This window comes from Bactrocera neohumeralis, unplaced genomic scaffold, assembly GCF_024586455.1.
Source record: "Bactrocera neohumeralis isolate Rockhampton unplaced genomic scaffold, APGP_CSIRO_Bneo_wtdbg2-racon-allhic-juicebox.fasta_v2 cluster11, whole genome shotgun sequence".
NCBI lineage: Eukaryota > Metazoa > Arthropoda > Insecta > Diptera > Tephritidae > Bactrocera > Bactrocera neohumeralis.
This window is the reverse complement of record NW_026089624.1, coordinates 21419447-21434427: the sequence shown is the minus strand read 5'-3', so window position 1 is coordinate 21434427 and position 14981 is coordinate 21419447. Positions and strand designations below refer to the sequence as shown.

At 36.7% G+C, this 14981-nt stretch overlaps 1 protein-coding gene and 1 long non-coding RNA gene across 19 annotated transcripts in view; both read left to right on the top strand.

The window, feature by feature from the left end:
• Positions 1–14981, top strand: part of LOC126766097 (putative uncharacterized protein DDB_G0282133) — a 154438-nt gene that overhangs the window by 115203 nt on the left and 24254 nt on the right. The window lies entirely within an intron of this gene.
• LOC126766274 (uncharacterized) lies at positions 22–13399 on the top strand. The gene is made up of 2 exons (XR_007668804.1): positions 22–1012; positions 12970–13399. It is a non-coding gene; the product is annotated as an uncharacterized LOC126766274 (long non-coding RNA).

Genomic DNA, 14981 nt, shown 5'->3' with positions numbered 1-14981 from the left:
CTTATGCATATCATTTTTGAAACCATATTTTCGAGCCCTGATTCATGTCAAACACGCATATTAGGGCATACCATAAAACTCTATGTAACGAAATTCAACAGGCCAAGGACGTGATACTTTTTAAGTAATAAAACGTTTTCGTTATACAGAGGGAAGGCATATTACGACCAATATTTAAGAAAGAAGTACTTTACTTTAATTTATTTCAAAAACGTCATACATACGATTTTAAAAAGTCAAAATAAGTTATTTTTGCTTGACGTTTTTTAGTTTGCTAACAAACTTCCCGCCAGAGTCTCTGAAGAAGATTCACAGTGAGCTCAGTAGGCGTACTGCTACGCAGCCTCTTTTATGGAAGTGAGCATTCACTTCGACAGCAGTAGCGATAGCAGTTACCGGTAATACCAACGCTGAGTTCGCTAAGTGCACGGTCAAAGCTGGTCACGGAAAGTCTGTCCTGACTAGAAATAAATCAAGCTCATTTGAGTGCCTGGGGATATAGGAATCGCTGGTAACTGCATAGCGGATGAGCTAGCAAGGGGGATATTATATCGCTGCCTTGGATATTAATCTGCATCAAATTTCGTAAAGATACTTTGTCAAATTTTTCCAAGATCCTTGGACAATAATTCGTGATGACAATTTAGTGCAGATAATTTGTGAAATAAAAAAAGTTTTCCTTACAAAGACTTTATTTTGATCGATTAGTTTGTGTGGCAGCTGTAATGGTATAGAAAAGGACGTGTGAAAGTTTTCAGATCGATATCTCAAAAGCTGAGGGACTAGTTTGCGTTTAAACAAACAGATAGACAGACGCATAGAGCGAAATCAACCTTGGTCACCATCATGAGCTGAATGATGTGTTGTGTGAAAAGCAGAGACAGTCGCTTCGCAAAGCTTAAGCAAAGCAAATCATTTTCGGTATTGTTTACGTTATAACGAGTTTATCGTTAAATGGAGTTTCGTTATGTGGAGTTTTCGCTGTATGTACATATGTACATATGTATATGCGGTACATAAATCACTTATTTATAATGATTTATAAATATTAATTCGTTTAAATATCATGTTTATATACATACAAATCTGTATCATTATTCATTACAAGCATATGTTAATAGTTGGCACGATTAAATGACAAATATAACTATGTGTTTACATATATAGTATATGTGGTGCATAAATTAGTATAACTTTGTGCTTATTTTTATATTCTCGCAAAGTGTTTGTACAGGTATTAAAAGTTTTGTTCACATAACCTATTTCAGTTTTTTTTAACTCTAATGGAATTATGTAATGTGCATATCTCACAAATCGCTAGGGCTATTTCAACCAAACTTGCTAAGAAAAAGTATTTCTACTCACTTTGAGTATGGATGAAATCAGATGATTATCACGCCTACTCTCCATTTAAAGGTTGTGTTAAAAACTACTTTGAGCGATAACTGTCTGAATACTGTCTGTACACTAAGTTTCACAGCAGAGATAGTACGAAAGAGCGGAACCGGTATGAGAATTGGAGGCGAGGCATGGCACCGTAATATCCTATTTTTCAGGAACAACTTTACCAATTTCCACCATAACATTTTTTCGACATTGTAACATAAGGCATTCTGAAAATGCCCAAAACAACATCGTCTACTTCCCATATATTAAAATGTTACATTTAGTACAGACTGCCAATCAAACCTTAAGAAATGCCATTCCATGTGCAAAAATAGTCGAAATCGAACTAGAACTTTTCAAGTCCCCAGTTACGGAATAGTGGTACACAATTATTGATTTTTGCCGAACATATTGGTACAAATCCGAAAAATATTATTGAAATTAAGAAAGACTATTTTTTTTTATAAAATTGTGCCCTTGTGCCGAAAAAGGGGAAAAACAGATCAATGCTTCCTCTTGCCCCCATATACCTAACCAAAAAACTGTCGAGCCAACGATTGACCGTGTATATAGGTCTATATGTGAGATATCTTAAAGAAATTAAGAAAGCGTGTTCTTGTGGCTAAAATGGATAAAATCAGATCAATACTAGTGATAGGGCGGTGTTGTGACTTTTAAGGAACACTGCTACTTGTGACTGTGACTTTGTAGTAGCAGTGATTTTAAACTGTTACTGTGACTGTAATAAAAATTATAACAGACAAAGGCCAATAAAGTAGAACAAAATTGTTTCCTTTTCATTTACGTACAATGTACATATTTATTAGAATAAACAGAAATTAGGCTAAAACACACAAATACTTTTTTGCTAAGTCTGCCATTTTGGGATATCTGTATTTATTTTCAAACCACCAATGAAATGAGTCCCAACTACGGGAAACCAGCCCATCTTCCAAATAGCGCTGAATTTCAATAATGCCTTTTGCTTCTACGCTACTATGTGGCTTATGATCATTAGCGTATTTATCGAAAGAACTCCATATTGATACTGATTGTTCTACATTTTTATACTCTCGCAACAAAGTTGCTAAAGAGAGTATTATAGTTTTGTTCACATAACGGTTGTTTGTAAGTCCTAAAACTAAAAGAGTCAGATATAAAGTTATATATACCAAAGTGATCAGGGTGACGAGTAGAGTTGAGATCCGGATGTCTGTCTGTCCGTCCGTCCGTCTGTCCGTCCGTCCGTCCGTGCAAGCTGTAACTTGAGTAAAAATTGAGATATCATGATAAAACCTTGGTTCAATAAAATGGTTAAGTTCGAAGATGGGCAAAATCGGCCCACTGCTACGCCCACAAAATGGCGAAAACCGAAAACCGAAAACCGAAAACCTATAAAGTGTCATAACGAAGCCATAAATAAAGATATTAAAGTGAAATTTGGCACAAAGGATCGCATTAAGGAGAGGCATATTTGGACGTAATTTTTTTGGAAAAGTGGGCGTGGCCCCGCCCCCTACTAAGTTTTTGTACATATCTCGGAAACTACTATAGCTATGTCAACCAAACTCTACAGAGTCGTTTCCTTCAGGCATTTCCATATACAGTTCAAAAATGGGAGAAATCGGATAATAACCACGCCCACCTCTCATACAAAGGTTATGTTGAAAATCACGAAAAGTGCGTTAACCGATTAAAAAAAAACGTCAGAAACACTAAATTTTACGGCAGAAATGGCAGAAAGAAGCTGCATTTAGACTTTTTTTTAAAAATTGAAAATGGGCGTGGCGTCGCCCACTTATGGACCAAAAACCATATCTCAGGAACCACTCGACGGATTTCAATGAAATTCGGTGTGTAATATTTTCTTAACATCCTGATGACATGTACAAAATATGGGTGAAATCGGTTCACAACCACGCCTTCTTCCAATATAACGCTATTTTGAATTACATCTGATGCCTTCTCTGTATAATATGTATGTATGTATGTATATACATACATTAGGAAATGAAAATACAATTATATACTCAAAGTACACAAATTGATCTAATCTAATTAATTTTACAAAACAAAATAAAAAATATGTAAATGACGGATAATGAAATCTCGATTATCACTTTATCATGCGAGAGTATAAAATGTTCGGTGACACCCGAACTTAGCCCTTCCTTACTTGTCTTCTGTTCTTTCAGTCTGAAATTCTATTTCTTCCCTTTGCACTTCTATTAGATAACGTTTTATATTTTTTTTGTGCCGATTCATCAGTCAACGCCACTAATTTGAATCTGGGGTCGAGAAAAGTAGCTATCGTAAGTGTATTGCTGTGTTGTAAACTGCTAAAACGTTCCCTAATTCCATTTAAAAAAATTTCAATCACTTTTTTTATGGTGTTTGAAAATATTTCAGTTCGCCTGTGTCCATACACATATAATAGACCATTTGTGATTGGTTTTACCAGCGAACCTGTGCAATACGTTTCACCACTAATGCTTACTGTAGTATCTCTAAATACTTCAGAAGGATTCTTCTTTTACAATTAAATTAATTGTGTGAGCAATATATCCAAAATGCTTCCAACCTAACTTATTAATTATGACACTTTTTATGTTACTAGCATTATCCGAAACAGCTAGCAATATTTTGTCCTTAATTTTCCAATCACTTATGATTTGTTGTATCGCCTTACCTAAGTTTTCAGCTGTATGATTTTGCTTTATTTGGGATTATGATAAAAGTATTGACGTTAATTCAAAATTTTCGGATACATAATTTGCCGTTACAGCAATGAAACCACACATAACTCGTTTTTGTTCTTTTTGACAGACATCTTTAATTTTTATTAAGTATAAGCAAAATGATTTGTAACCGTTTCGTACAAAAATTAATGTAAATATCCGTTATTTTTTAAAAAGCACATTTTTTAAGTAATAATAAATATAATCTCTGAAGGTTTTTTTCAATATAAGGATACTCAATAGAAACTATTTAAAGTAAACGAAAACTTCATTTTAAAAATATTTCGTTACTTATATTTACAGTACCAATATACATATATGTACATATGTATATAAAATTGATGCAATTTTAAGATTAAAAGTTTTATAATTGGCTTTACTACCGCATTGAGGTTTCTGTAATCAATTTAATTTGTACATAAGTATTACCCGCTTAAAGCTAAATTAACTTATTTTATATATCAACCATAGCAGTCATGGTTAAGTAGCAGTGACAAAATCACAGGTACTGAAATATTTTCTATCTCTAGTCAATACTACTCCAAGCCCCATATGCCTAAAATGCGAATTTCAAACTTCCGGTTGAATATATAGCAAATATAAATTATTTCCACAGCACTATGTGCTTTTATTGAAATCCAAGTTGAACAAATTATTTACTTAGCACTACGTATATTTAATCAGCACTATGTTCTGTTGTTGAAATCTAAATTAGAACTGAAACTTATAAATAGAAGCCTTTGATTTCCCTACTCTAGGCACAATTTTGGCTTTACTGTTACTACTGCACCTGATGTTGTTGTTGTTGCTTAACTGCATCTGCTGTTGTTGTTTAGACAACAGATGAATCGCTGTTACTGCGCTGATGTTGTAGCGAAGAACTTGCAAGTTGATGAGAAAACGCTAATGCGGACTATTCCCGCGCTTACTGCTCGGTGTTTTGTTAGTTAAAAAAACTATAGCTGTAGCAATGGTCAAAAAAGAAGTGGTGTGCTCCGCTCTGGCGTAGCGGTAGCAAAAAATTGGGTACGGTAGTAGAGCAGAGCTAATTAAAGTTTTCATGTGCTGTTCAGAGCACATACTTTTACATTGTTCTGCTATGGCTCTGCTACGGCTCCCGACAAAGTGAGAGCGATAGATATAGCGTAGCAATAATTCTAGAAATTTTGCTGCTACGAAGTAGTAAATGAAAACCGTGATTCCATGTAGGTTTTTCATTTGTCCAAGGTTCCTCAAATTAATTTTGCGCAAATAAAGTAGGCTTAAAATTTCCAAATATTGGGGCAACAATTTTGTTTAACAGTCTCAGTCAGTTTATCGATTTGCTGCTGTACTTGAGTGTTTATGCAAAATGACTGTCATTGGATTCCATAAGTTCTTGTGCTTTAAATTTAAATTCATTGAAATCGTCGAAATCTGCTTCGCACTTGTCTATTGTGAATTTTCACCGTGTCAATCAATCGATAAATTTGATTAATGTCCTGAACAACTGTAGTCATGTGTGATTGGGGAAAAACGTGAAATATATTTTCTTTCTCCCGCAAAACGGTGAGGTAATTCATCAAATTCGTTCTATGCGTTAAGTAGTCATATTTGTCCCAAACTGCTACAATTCCGTCAATATCCGGTATGTAGTTGGATTTTGTAAAATTAATAATTTTGCTGTCGGATCCCTGAGTACGCAAAAGTAGTAAAATAATTCTGTAAACTTGAGAAAAAAAAAATAAAAATTATTACCTAAGGTTACTCTAGTGAACCTTCCTATTATCTATTAAAACTGTTCATCCTAGATACTTTTGAATCGTTTTTTCCATAAGAACTTTTGTAAATTTATTGCCAATTCTTTTATTGGTCCTAAAATAAACTTTATCTCCTTGCTTGAAAAACCTAGTAAGTTTACCGCTATTTCCCCTTGGAAAACTGCGGGCACATTTTTCAGTCCTAAAGGAAGTCACAAATTTCGTACTTTCCATTGTTTACAGAGTAGCAGTCTTTTCCCTGTCCTTCTCTACCAACTTAATTTGGTGAAACCCCGACTTTAAGTCGAGTATTGTGAAAAATGCCGATTTCCTATGTTACTTCAAATAATCGAAGAATCTGTTTTGACTATCAACTACCATCCATGAGGATCTTCCTCCCGTTCTCGTCTATCCGTTTTTTGTTGACAACCCATATAGCATTATTATATGGAGATCGAAAAGAACGAATTATTCTATGTCGTAGTAAATCATTAATTTCCTGTTTTATAAATTTTGAAGCGGCTTCAGGTAAGGTATGACTTTGAATAAATTGGTTCGTTATCAACTGTCCCAATTGTGACTACCACATTGGTGTGAAACGGCAGAGTCTCCTCTGGATTTGCGAGAACTTTTGAATATTTTTCCAATATAAAAGAAATTTTTTCCGTATTCCCTGGTTCTTTAAGAAAATTCCCATTTCCAACTATTTTATTGACATTTTAACAGTCATAATAAGATATCTTCTCTTCACCGCTCCTATAGTGAAAGATTTCTTTTTGTGAATCTGTTGTTGCGTCAACGTCTTTAAAAAAGTCAAACCTAATAATCCCATCATCGTTTAAAGAATTTATTTCTTCAAAAAAGTCACATTGTGACGCATAATCATTTATTTCTAGAGATTCATAACATCGGGTCTACAGTCACTGCTTCATATTCTTCCACTTCTACTGGAGGCTCTAAAGCTTTTAGTCGTTCTGTCAGCTGTCCTATTGTGCTCTCGAAGCGGGCCCTAGTCCTTTCCGTAGCTGCAGTGACGGCAGCTGTCACTATTACCATTAATGTCTCCTCATTCATTTTGATGTCACTTATAAACTGACTACTTTTTTTAATCCTTTACTATTTATTTCCTATTATATCAACGATTTTATTTTACTTAATTCTTTAGCGCCTTCTTTAATGGCTATTTAAACACACTTAAACAATTTAGCCTACCGGCCACTTTAAGAATTTTGTTTACACTTTTGAAGATTTAATAAGCGCTATGCGCTATTTTTTAAAAATTAACTTCAATACATTTTTCGTTTATTTATTCATTTATTTATGTTTTTTATTTCTTCTTTTTTATATTGATCAATGAGTAATTACATGATAATATTATAGATCATGCTGCCAGTTCTCCTTGGTATGGTTTCGCTAATCTTCCATCTGGAGTATACTCTAAAAATTAATGCAATCAGACCAGGTCTTAGCTTACGTCGTTTTGACTTCATTCCTTGCTCTAAAACTCATATCATATATATATAATTTCGACCCCTTTGGTTGAATTTATATTACATATGTACCATTTATTTAATTTGTTGAGCTAATTATGTTGATTTTTATGTCAATATCTCGGGTACAAAAAATATAGCAATTCAACTAAGTTTCCGCCTATAATACACAATACATAAGTCAATAAGATACCAAATTTAATTGCAATCCAGTAGGTTCTTCGTATAATGCAAATTTAATTCTTGCGGTAGATTTCCTAACATAAAGGCTTAACAACACCTAAACGTATTTCACATGCTTTGATCCTTAAAAAATGCATTGTATAAAATAATCGGTTACAACCCAACTTAGCCTTTCATTACTTGTTTTTATTTTATTTCATATTCAATTGCAAATAATGTACAATTTCTGACTTTCCAGCAGTCCTAAAAATAATTTGTTAAGTCAGTATTTGCGATATTTCTATGAAGTTAAGTGCTTTCTTAACAGTTTAATTGAGTGTTTTTCTAACCATTAGCAACATATGTACATATATGAATGAAATCGGTTTAAACCCTCCATAAATGGCATTCGCTCCTCCAATTAGATTTTCCTCAAATACCCAATATTTAAATATTTCGTCTCTTTGTTTGAGTTTATATTTCAAACATCTCAATTAAATTAAACGAGATATCTTAATTAGCAAAATGTCATTTGTTTATACAAATTATAGATATCCGCATGTCCTTTTTCACAAATTGCTCTGATGAATATAGAAATTTATCTTAAAGGAAAAAAGATAATGGAGACATTTTATCACCCAACCACAATTTCGTCGAAAAATGATTTATGAATTCTTACCTAACTTATGAAAACTATAAAGTTTGGCCAACACATGAAAATGTTTCCCGAATTTTAAGTTTTGAAACTTGCGAGATTATAAAATATTCGTTTACAACCGAACTTAGCTCTCCCTTACTCTTTGATTTATTTTTTCGTCTTGCATTAATAAGCTTCTTCATCTTCTTAATTGGCGTAGACACCGCTTACGCGATTATAGCCGAGTTAACAACAGCGCGCGAGTCGTTTCTTCTTTTCGCTACGTGGCGCCAATTGGATATTGCGTCGAATACTTTCAGAGCTGGAGTGTTTTCATCCATACGGACAACATGACCTAGCCCGCGTAGCCGCTGTCTTTAATTCGCTGAACTATGTCAATGTCGTCGTATATCTCGTACAGCTCATCGTTCCATCAAATGCGATATTCGCCGTGGCCAATGCGCAAAGGACCATAAATTTTTCGCAGAATTTTTCTCTCGAAAACTCGTAACGTCGACTCATCGGTTGCTGTCATCGCCCAAGCCTCTGCACCATATAGAAGGACGGGAATTATGAGCGACTTATAGAGTTTAGCTTTTGTTCGTCGAGAGAGGACTTTACTTTTCAATTGCCTACTCAGTCCGAAGTAGCACCTGTTGGCAAGAGCAATCCTGCCTACTTTTCTACTAATTATCTACAACTTCAAAGTTATGACTGTCAACAGTGACGTGAGAGCCAAGTCGCGAGTGCGAAGACTGTTTGTTTGATGACAGGAGATATTTCGTTTTGCCCTCGTTCACTGCCAGACCCATTTTCTGTGCTTCCTTGTCCAGCGTGGAGAAAGCAGAAATAACGGCGCGGGTGTTGAGGCCGATGATATCAATATCATCGGCATATGCCAGCAGCTGTACACTCTTATAAAAGATTGTACCTGCTCAATTAAGTTCTGCAGTTCGAACTATTTTCTCCAGGAGCAGGTTGAAGAAGTCGCACGATAGCGAGTCGCCTTGTCTGAAACCTCGTTTGGTATCGAACGGCTCGGAGAGGTCCTTCCCGACCCTGAAGGAGCTTTTGGTGTTACTCAACATCAGTTTACACTGCCGTATTAGTTTTGCGGGGATACCAAATTCAGACATCGCGGCATAAAGGCAGCTCCTTTTCGTGCTGTCGAAAGCAGCTTTGAAATCGACGAAGAGGTGGTGTGTGTCGATTCTTCTTTCACGGGTCTTTTCCAAGATTTGGCGCATGGTGAATATCTGGTCGGTTGTTGATTTTCCAGGTCTGAAGCCACACTGATAAGGTCCAATCAGTTTGTTGAAGGTGGGCTGTAATCTTTCACACAATACGCTCGATATAACCTTATATGCGATGTTGAGGAGGCTAATCCCACGGTAGTTAGCGCAGATTGTGGGGTCTCCTTTTTTATGGATTGGGCATAGCACACTTAAATTCCAATCGTTGGGCATGCTTTCGTCCGACCATATTTTACAACGAAGCTGATGCATGCTCCCTATTAGTTATTCGCCGCCGTGTTTGAATAGCTCGGCCGGCAATCCATCGGCCCCCGCCGCTTTGTTGTTCTTCAGAGGGGTAATTGCTATTCGAACTTCTTCATGGTCGGGCAATGGAACGTCTGCTCCATCGTCATCGATTGGGGAATCGGGTTCTGCTTCTCCTGGCGTTGTGCATTCACTGCCAGTCAACAGGCTGGAGAAGTGTTCCCTCCATAATTTAACTATGCTCTGGGCATCGGTCACTAGATCACCTTTGGGGGTTCTACAAGAGTATGCTCCGGTCTTGAAACCTTCTGTAAGCCGCCGCATTTTTTCGTAGAATTTTTTAGCATTACCCCTGTCGGCCAGCTTATCAAGATCTTCATACTCACGCATTTCGGTCTCTTTCTTCTTCTGTCTACAAATGCGTCTCGCTTCCCTCTTCAACTCTCGGTATCTATCCCATCCCGCACGTGTAGTGGTCGATCGTAACGTTGCGAGGTAGGCAGCCTGTTTTCTCTCCGCTGCGACACGGCACTCCTCGTCGTACCAGCTGTTCTTTTGCACTTTCCGAAAACCAATGGTTTCGGTTGCAGCTGTACGTAAGGAGTTTGAAATGCCGTCCCACAGTTCCCTTATACCGAGTTGTTGACGAGTGCTCTCAGAGAGCAGAAGTGCAAGCCGAGTAGAAAATCGTTCGGTCGTCTGTTGTGATTGCAGCTTCTCGACGTCGAACCTTCCTTGTGTTTGTTGACGTGCGTTTTTTGCTGCACAGAGGCGGGTGCGAATCTTGGCTGCAACAAGATAGTGGTCCGAGTCGATGTTAGGACCTCGGAGCGCACGCACATCTAAAACACTGAAGACGTGTCTTCCGTCTATCACAACATGATCGATCTGGTTAGTAGTTTTTCGATCCGGAGACAGCCAGGTAGCTTGATGAATCTTTTTATGCTGGAATCTAGTACTACAGATAACAATATTTCGGGCCCCGGCGAAGTCGATCAGCCTCAACCCATTTGGGGATGTTTCGTCGTGGAGGCTGAATGTACCGACCGTAGTGCCAAAGATACCTTCTTTGCCAACCCTGGCGTTAAAGTCGCCAAGCGTGGGCGCAAATCAGCGATATGTTGAAGAACCTCGCTTTGACGAGGATGGTGGCTAGACGTTTATTCACCGCAGTGAATGATAGTACTCGGCGACGGAGTCTCTCTCCCACCACGAATCCAACACCAAACTTGCGCTCCTTTATATGGCCACTGTAGTAAATGTCACAAGGACCTACTCGTTTCTCTCCGTGTCCCGTCCATCGCATTTCTTGGACGGCGGTGATGTCAGCCTTTATTTTTGCGAGGACATCAACCAGCTGGGCAGCGGCACCTTCCCAATTGAGGGTCCGGACATTCCAGGTGCATGCCCTCAACACGTAGTCCTTATTTCGTTTGCCATGGTCGTCATCAAAAGGGGGGTCTCTCATCCGAGGCTGCTTTTTCTTTTTCATTGGAGTGTTTTTTTACGTGTCGGGTCCCAAACCTATGTAGGGGATGTTTCACCTTCTCACATTAGCTCCCCTTCGAACGGATGTTCTTAGGCTACCCAGAGGATACTTGGTCAAAGAGCGGAAGTAGTGAGCTGCTTGAGCCATGTGTAAAAGAATCGTTTCTGGCCACTCTCAAGTGAATGGCGATCAGAGAACTTTCCTCACTTGCGTGAACTTCTACACATGACTCCATCCTCCAGTAATAAGCACCCAAAGGATAAAAACTCTTTTCTGCTCCCCACTGTATTAGTACCTTTAATAAAAAATATGATAGAAAAATAGTTTGCGTTAAAATGGAGCTTATTGCATAAACATATTTGTATGTCTATAAAACATTGCTTATATGCCAGTATGCAAGTTGTGAACTTTCTGGCATGATTCAACATATATTTACATACATATAAGGATATATGTATTTATAATATTTTATATATATGCATGTATCATTCTACCAAAATAACCACGCTTGTTGAAGCTGTACGTATAGTTTGTAAAGCATATGTAATTCTTTGTTCCTTTACTTTTGCCGCTTAATTGAACTATCGAAATACGATCGGCGACCAGCCATAAAAAAATCGTTTAATTGTTATAATTTTTTCATTAAATCAATAAAGTTTAATGGGGGACATATCAATTTTCTATAAATTGATTAAGACGTTTTGATTGGTTGGTATGACCGTATATTATGCTGTTATCGCTTAAAAAGTGGAATGAGAGAGAAACAGAAACTCAAACACACAAAAAACGTCGTGTTGAAATATAGCAGTATAAAGTTTTTCAAAACGTTGCCTTTGCTATTGATAAACTATTGCTAAACAGGGGACCGAGATTTCTTCATTGCTGTCCCATTCCTCATCGTCTCCGCTGACATCTATGTACTGTGGTGGTCAAAACATTTGCAACCAGAATGACTATTTTATTTTAATACATTTTTTTTTAACTTTTGATAAAGTATTCCTTTATCTATGTATATATATTTTTTATTGGAGATTTTGTTTATACAAATAATCATAAAAACTGAAACAATAATTTATTTGCTTATAACGGTAAAAAGGCATTAAATAAACCAAAGTCAAAATTCATGTGTTCAAAACATTTGCAACTTTTAAGTATTCTAAAAATATTCTAAAATTTTTTCAATATTTAGTTGCATAGCCATTATTTTTAATAACTTCAGCACATATTCTAGGCATTGAAGCTACTAGACTTTCAATGTAACTGTAAGGGATCGCTTTCCATTCCTTTTCCAATCTGGCGAAAAGCTCATCACCATTCCGGAATATTTCACTGCCTATTTTGCGTTTAACCATCATCCACATATTCTCAATCGGGTTGAGATCGGTAGACTGTGCCGGCCATACCATAGTTTTTTATATGATTTTCCTCTTACCATGATTTTACGAGCCTAGACGTGGGCTTAGGGTCGTTATCGTGTTGGAAAGTCCATACAAGTTGCATTTCCCAATCGGCAAACGGCAGCATGACATTAGTTAAAATGTCCCTATAATTTACAGCTGTCATGGTGTCAGTTATACGATGAATTGGACCAATAACATTACCGGAAAAGCACCCACACACCATAATATTACCCCCTCCGTGTTTTACTGTAGCAGTTGTGCACCTTGGGTTATATTTTTCACCTCGCGGACGCCGAATATAAGCTTTGCTATCTGAGCCTCGGAGGTTGAATTTGGATTCATCTGACCATAAAATTGAGTTCCATTTCTGCTTAGCCCAATTTAAGTGTGATCGAGCAAAACTCAACCTCTCTTTTCTATTTTTTGCAGAGACATATGGCTTTTTCGTACATCTGTAACTGTTGTAACACGAGGCCTACCTCCTCTGTGAACTGTGTGGATGTTCTCAGTCCGAATAATACGGCAAATCGTTGATTTATGTATGGAATATTTTAACGATATTTCTTTTTGCGTTTCATTTCATTCCATTTCTAAAATCTTCTTTTATTTTTGCTTTAAAGTCCGAACTGTATTTATTGACTCCGATTTTCAACCGAAAATATAATATTACAAAGATCACAAAACACGGAAAAATTTGTTAATTCTAGAAACGCGAAAGACTGAATGCAAACTCTTAGTAAAATAAAAACGCATGAAGTTCCACTAATTATGTGGAATGCGATTACCGTTATAACTTGCTTTTTGTTAAGTAGCAAAATAAAATAAAAATACAGCAAATATCAGTTGCGAATGTTTTGAATACTTGCATTTCATATTTTCCACTGGAATATTGCTTTGTTTTTGTTATAGGTTAAAAATAACAATTTTAACAGTACATATTTAACAAATACAATAACTTAAGCTCGGAAAAGAGAAAAACAAAGAGCACAAAAATTACTTTAGCAACAAAAAACAAATGGTAGAGACAAATATTTGATTTTGGTTGCAAATGTTTTGACCACCAATGTATATACATGTCTCTGTGTGACCCTGAAACTTTTCCGCAATAACACTTTCATCAAATATCGTTAAATGGTTAGGTGTAGTCACAGACATAAAAAAATTACAATTAAACATTATTTCTTTTCTTGTAAGTAAGCAACATTAATTTAGGTTTCAACTTGACTTGGCATAAAATAAAAAAATAATAACTTTAAAAATAATGGCTGTTTGTGTTGACGCAGTTCCACCTGAAGCTCCTTGTGGTGACAATAACTAATCCTTGGAGATTAATCTCAAATCAATCGGTAAAAAAATATTTTTTTTAATAGATAAACCACCTTTTTTAATTAACAAAATGTCGGTCTTACGAAAAATGTTTAAAATTTTCGGGCAAATCCCAATAGTTTTATTATTTTTAAAAGTAGAAATGTAAGGCACTAGTTTCTCATGTTTTCAAAAATAATCTGTATACATATATTGGGAAGTCGAAAAAGTATTTTCGTATTTTGTCACTAGATGTCGTTGTAGTCGTATATCTCCAGTGCTACCAATCACATTGTGTCATGCCATAAAGTGTTAGAAAGGTGAAATTTTGAGCTTCATTTAACCACAAAAAATTAAATTCGGGGAAGTTGAAAGAAAGTTACAGCTGTTCAAAAATGAGTTAGAAATACGAAAAGACTTTTTCGACTACCCAATATTTCATTGAAATCCACCGAGTCGTTTCCGAGCTACAGTGGTCACTAGTTCAAAACCATGAGAGGGGTTCTCTTGCTCTTGCAAAACCCTTGCACCGAGCACGTATTGCAAAATTTTAGAAGTTTCCAATTGGAGCAACGACACAACAACAAAACACACGCAGAAAAATATTTGCAATGCCTGTAGAATATGTAAGACCAAAACCCATGTTTGTTTTCGTGCATTTTACATAAAGACATATTTCGCCGTTAAATTTTTGAGAAAGGTAAGTTTTAAATCTTCTTCTTCTTTATTGGCGTAGACAACGGCGTGCCAGTCGTTTCTTCTTTTCGCTATGTGGATTATGCCAATTGGATATTCCAAGCGAAGCCAGGTCCTTCTCCACTTGTTCCTTCCACCGGAGTGGAGGTCTTCCTCTTCCTCTGCTTCCCCCGGCCGGTACTGCGTCGAATACTTTCAGAGCTGGAGTGTTTTCGTCCATTCGGACAACATGACCTAGCCAGCGTAGCCGCTGTCTTTTAATTCGCTGAACTATGTCAATGTCGTCGTATATCTCGTACAGCCCATCGTTCCATCGAATGCGATATTCGCCGTGGCCCAAGTCGCGAGTGCGACGACTGTTTGTTTGACGACAGGAGATATTTCGTCATGCCCTCGTTCACTGCCAGACCCATTTGCATTGCCTCCTTGTCCCTGGAGAA